The sequence below is a fragment of the Glycine soja genome, chromosome 18 (assembly GCF_004193775.1).
Source record: "Glycine soja cultivar W05 chromosome 18, ASM419377v2, whole genome shotgun sequence".
NCBI classification, from domain to species: domain Eukaryota; kingdom Viridiplantae; phylum Streptophyta; class Magnoliopsida; order Fabales; family Fabaceae; genus Glycine; species Glycine soja.
In genome coordinates this window covers 20,735,220-20,741,392 of record NC_041019.1, presented here as the reverse complement: position 1 = coordinate 20,741,392, position 6,173 = coordinate 20,735,220, and the positions used below count along the sequence as shown (strand labels likewise).

The 6,173-nt window shown below is 40.1% G+C and overlaps 1 non-coding gene across 1 annotated transcript; it reads left to right on the top strand.

Annotated features, from left to right (window-relative positions):
- Positions 1-789: 789 nt before the first annotated feature.
- Positions 790-896, top strand: LOC114397860. Its single transcript, XR_003663476.1, has one exon. It is a non-coding gene; the product is annotated as a small nucleolar RNA R71 (small nucleolar RNA).
- Positions 897-6,173: the final 5,277 nt, after the last annotated feature.

The following is a 6,173-nucleotide window of genomic DNA, read 5'->3' as shown; positions in this document are numbered from 1 at the left end:
TGTTGTTGATTCAATTGAGTAGCTAATTGTCCCATCTGATTGGTTAAGCTCTGAATGGAGGCTCTGGTCGCTTGCTGAAACTGCATGTTCTGCATAGTCATTTGCCTCACAAGTTCTTCGAGGGAAGGTTGTGGAGGGGCCTCAACTGTTGGTTGTTTCTGGGGTTGTTGCTGTTGTTGGATTGGTGGAGGAATGTATGGTCTGCTTGGGCCAGCAGCATTTTGGAAGGAAGGAGCAGGCTGCTGTTGTTGCTGAGGGCTGGACCATCTGAGGTTAGGGTGATTCCTCCATCCAGGGTTGTATCTGTTGCTGGAAAGGTCATAATTGTTCTGCTGTGGTTGATTTTTCTGCTGAGGTTGAGGAGGTCTATTGTAAATATTTGCAGCATAAGCTTCAGGCTGCTCAATTGCTCCAGGTTGCTGCATGGAAGGGCAAAGGTCTGTATGGTGGTCAGCAGAGGAGCACAAACCACAAACCCTTGCGACAGGTACAGATTTCTGATTCAAGGCCAGCTGGGTTACCAAGTTGACCAACGCATCCAGTTTGCCTTCAAGCTTCTTAGTTTCAGATGATGCAGATGGGTTTGTAGCTACCTCATGCACTCCTCTAATGACTATGGCATCATTTCTGGCACTAAACTGCTGGGAGTTGGAGGCCATCTTCTCAATTAAATTTCTGGCTTCAGCAGGAGTCATGTCTCCAAGGGCTTCACCACTGGAAGCATCTATCATACTTCTCTCCATATTACTGAGTCCTTCATAAAAATATTGGAGAAGAAGTTGTTCTGAAATCTGATGGTGGGGGCAACTGGCACATAGTTTCTTAAATCTCTCCCAGTACTCATACAGGCTCTCTCCACTGAGTTGTCTAATACCTGAGATATCCTTCCTGATGGCTGTGGTCCTGGAAGCAGGGAAAATTTTTTCTAAGAATACTCTCTTAAGGTCATCCCAGCTCGTGATGGACCTTGGAGCAAGGTAATACAGCCAGTCCTTTGCCACTCCCTCTAATGAATGAGGAAAAGCCTTCAGAAATATGTGATCCTCTTGGACATCTGGGGGTTTCATGGTGGAGCAGACAATGTGAAATTCTTTCAAATGTTTGTGCGGGTCTTCACCTGCAAGGCCATGAAACTTTGGAAGCAAATGAATCAGTCCAGTCTTAAGAACATATGGGACATCCTCATCAGGGTATTGGATGCACAAGCTTTCGTAGGTGAAATCAGGTGCAGCCATTTCCCTTAGAGTCCTCTCACGAGGTGGAGGTTGTGCCATGTTCTCAGAATGTGCAAAATCAGAATGCTCAGAATCAGAATGCTCAAAATTATAATGCTCAAGATCAGGATGTTCAAAATCACCAATAATAGAATGCACAGATTCACCAGTTATGGAATGCTCAGAATGATCAAAAGGTATAAAATGATGCCTAACTAATCTATGAAATGTCCTATCTATCTCAGGATCAAAGGGTTGTAAGTCAGATGGATTGCCTCTAGTCATACACTACATTCAGCATGCACACAACTAGTTGCCTTGTCATGTAAATAAAGGTGTAGGTTTGAACTACAGCTACCCTCAAATGATATCCAAATGACTTGAAATTTTGTGAGCAACCTTATAAAATGATGAGAAGATAGCACAAAAAATTTCAGACAAAAATTCAAAGTCTTACTATGAAAGCTAAAAATGGTAGGTTAAGAAAAATAAGTGAATAAAACTTGAAAAATAAAAAACTTTTGACAGAATCGGTTTTTTTGGACGATGGAGACCTCAGCCGGCCTATGGTCGGCTGCCACGGCGTAGGAAATTTTTTTCTACCCCAAATGCATATATAATAATTGCGATTCTGATAACCGGAGCAAAAGTTATGGTCGTTTGAAGTTTTGACAAACACAAAATTTGCTAGTTTTTTGGAACTTTCAAATCTGACCAAACTAAAGGCTCTAGCTATTTTTCCCACACAATATGGATTAAAAGAAGTTACCCCAAAAAAATTCAGCCAAAAATAACAACCCTAGCTACTAAAACAAAAAATCCCAATTAATTCAGCATGGGTGGTCGCTAAAATCCGTCTCTAATTGATTTCTACTACTACTCTGTTTTTTCCGCAAGCTGATTTCTACTACTACTCTGTTTTCAAGCACAATCTTCACAGCAAAACACCCAAGACTGAAACAGGGGAAACGCTTAATGGTAAAACTGAAACAGAACACACATTAAACAAAATACCAGGACACTAATCAACACTAACACACATACTAACACAATACTAACAATTAAACATAAAACACGAAAGGATTAAACACACAACACTAGCTAGCTATTATGAACCTTTGGACACTGCTCCCCGGCAACGGCGCCAAATTTGATCGAGGCCGTACCCGAATCAAATAAACATGAAAATGCAGTAACTAGGAAGTGATCCTAGGTCGTTTCCCAACGAGCAGTGACAAGCCAAATGTTCATAATATACTTGCATTAACAGTAACGATGGGGGGGGGGGGGGTTTGGTTGTTTGGTAATTAAAGAGCAGAACAAATAAAATGGAATACAAAACTACTAATATTAAAAACGGGTTGTTTCCTCTGATTCAGAAGCCACTCTCTTATCCTGGGTTATGGAGAATTCGTCCCTAACAGTCAACCACTTAATCCAACCCTATTTCAATTTACTAAGCGAAAATCAACTTAGGGTTTTCAATACGTGATTAGGCACCACATACACCAGTTAGCCCTTCGTCCATTAAGCATGAACGCAAGTTAGGCTCAGAGGCAATTAATCGAACACGAAGCGTGCACTGATTAATATTCACGAAATTGGGATAACTGGTGAAGGGAAAATTGCCAGGAAACCACATTACAAGCGAAACCTCAAAGAGAGTTGGGCTTCATCCTCAAAAGGAAACAACACCAGAAAATCTAGCCTTCCATGGATTCAAACAGAAAACGCAATTGAAACATGAAGCAGAAACGTAAATGAACGGAAACGTAAATGAACAGAAACGTAAACGAACAGAAATGTAAAATGGAACAGAAACGTAAATGAGAGTAAAAGAAGAAGCAAGAAAGGAATTGTAATTAGAAGCAGAAAACGTAAAATTGCATTACGAACTCAGAAGCAGCAAAACAGAAAAACGAAAAACCCTAAAACAAAGCTCTGAATAATGGATAGCATAACAGAATAGAATGCCCTGCACGAATCCCAAGGCAACTATTTAAAAAGAGTCACTCAGAGTCACTGAGCCCTATTACAATACTCTGGCCCAAAACGAAATAAACACTGAACAACATAAAATAAAATTGCGAAATATCCTAATTAGAAATTAACTAAGGTAAGCGCTGCTTTATTTGCCCTCTTCAAGTCCACAACCAAAATCCGGATTAAGCCCAATGTTTCATTAATTCCTGAAATTAGATTAAAAACATCAAATTAGTTAAATGAGCCCAAATAATAAAACTGCCTAATTAATTGACAATTAAGACCAATCAATAATTAAAATGGTGCAAAAAGGGTTTAGAAAATAGAAGAAAATGATGGCACATCACGGATCCTCCCACACAGGTTTGATTTTGGGTTGGCAATTCATGCATCCAATAGTTGAAGGGATGATGCATGGTGGTAAATTTTAGTGGAAATTGAGTTTCAATTTTGGATTTGGGAAAAAGTATTTGGAGAGAAAGGAAAGGGAGGAGGTGACAAAGAATTTGTGCATGGAGGGGTGGAGGGGTGTTAACCGTTTGGCAAGTGTACCAAATGTCCAAGTAGTAAAGACTTGGAAGTTCAAGTGTCGATTTCCACAGGGACTTTGTTTTGTATTTGAGTAAAAGATGAGTAAAAAGAAGAGTAACTAAATAATAGATATTAGTAGACAAAGGAAATAATAGAAGACAAAAGAATTAATAGAAAATTCAATGAGATGAGAATGTTAGGACCCAACATGCCTTATTTGCCTAAGATGTATTATTTTTTATTTTTCTTTATCAATCAGGTGAATTTATCCTATCCATATCTATTAGATTACTCTGTTGAGCACCTAACCCTCAAAATAATGCAATGATGAATGATGCATGAAATTAAAAGTAAGAAAGGATAATAGGAAAGAAAACACTTGTTGCATTGATAAATATGAAGTATACAATACATCTTTTGGCTTTTTAGGCCTGTCAGACCCTAATTAAGGGTTTAGCCTCTCATAGCCATAAGAGGCCTTACACTTGAAAAGGGTTTTAGAAACTGATGGAAAGGAAGGGATGAAAAAAGGGAATAGAAAATGATGAGAGAGAAGAAAGAATTCTCTAAAAGAGAGTTCTCAGGCTTTAAGTGTGTATTAGAGTGCTCTAAGACTCGGTGTGTCCTTGGCTTGACTCTCTTTTTATAGTTGCTGGAGTGGACTTGGCATGCGTGCTCGCGCTTAGCGCACTCTACTCACCTAGCGTGGGTACCTATATTCTCGTATGAATATGGAAGAGACCCTACGAAGTCAATCCCCCAGTAGTCAAAGATTTCTACCTCCATTATATTTTGTTGAGGCATCTCGTTTCTCCTGGAAATCCCTCCTATTCTCTGGCATTTGTCATAGTGACACACATAATCATGAGCATCTTTAAAGATTGAGGGCCAAAAGAAACCTGATCGTAGAATCTTTGCTATTGTCCTATCTTCGCTGTGGTGACCGCCATATGGTGAAATATGGTAGTACCAAAGGATGCTCTATGCTTCCTCCATCGCAACATACCTCCTCAATAGATTGTCTGCTTCTAACTTGAACAGATGTGGATCATCCCATACATAGAAGCGGGCATTATGTAGAAATTTCTTCCACTAACTCCAGTGGCTTTATCTTTGGCCACATCAGCAAACCAAGGTCTTGTGGTGGCTTGTAAGAGGAACTCATCTGGAAATTCTCCCTTTACCTCTGATTCTTCTTTGGTCACTTCTTCATTCTTCAATTGGGAGAGGTGATCAGCCACCACATTCTAGGATCCCTTCTTGTCTTTAATGACTATATCAAACTCTTGTATGAGCAAGACCCATCTAATCAACCTCGGTTTTGAATCTACTTTGGTGAGAAAGTTTTTGATGATGGCATGATTAGTGAAAATCACTACCTTTGACCCCACCAAGTATGGCCTGAATTTTTCTAAGGAAAAGACAATGGCTAGCATCTTCTTCTCCATAGTGGCATAATTCATTTGTGCTTCATTGAGAACTTTGCTAACGTAGTAAATGGCATGGAATGTCTTGTCTTGCCTTTGTCCTAGGACTGCGCCCACTGCATAGTCACTAGCATCGCACATTAATTCAAATTATTTACTCCAGTCAGGTGCGATCATCATTGGGGCAGTCGTGAGCTTGTCTTTCAAGGTCTGGAAGGTCGCTGAACATTCTTCATCAAAATTAAACACAACATCTTTGTTCTGCAGATTGCTTAACGATCTTGCAATTTTGGAGAAATCTTTAATGAATCTCTTGTAGAACCCTACATGTCCTAGGAAGCTCCTGATGCCTTTAACATTTGATGGTGGTGGCAACTTCCTAATTACATCAATCTTGTCCCAGTCTACCTCAATCCCTTGGGCCAAAATTTTGTGCCCTAAGACTATGCCTTCTCGAACCATGAAATGGCACTTCTCCCAATTTAGAACTAGGTTTGTCTCCATGCATCTCTGTAGCACTATCTCCAAGTTCTTCAAGCAACATTCAAAAGAGGACCCAAATACCAAGAATTCGTCCATGAATACCTTGATACTTTTCTCCACCATATATGCAAAAATGGCCAACATGCACCTCTGAAATATGGCAGGTGCATTACATAACCCAATTGACATCCTTCTATAAGCAAAGACACCAAAAGGGCATGTGAAGGCCATCTTCTCCTGATCCTTGCGATCCATAACAATCTGATTGTATCCAAAGTATCCATCCAAGAAGCAGTAGTAAGCCTATCTTGCAAGCCTCTCCGACATTTGGTCTGTGAAGGACAAAGGAAAATGGTCTTTCCTTGTGGCTTCGTTGAGCTTGCGGTAATCTATGCATATTCTCCAGCCAGTGACAATTCTTATTGGGATTAGGTCATTCTTTTCATTCTAAATGACTGTCATGCCCCCTTTCTTTGGTACCACTTGGACTGGGCTTACCCAAGCACTGTCGGAAATGGGGTAGATAAGCCCAGCC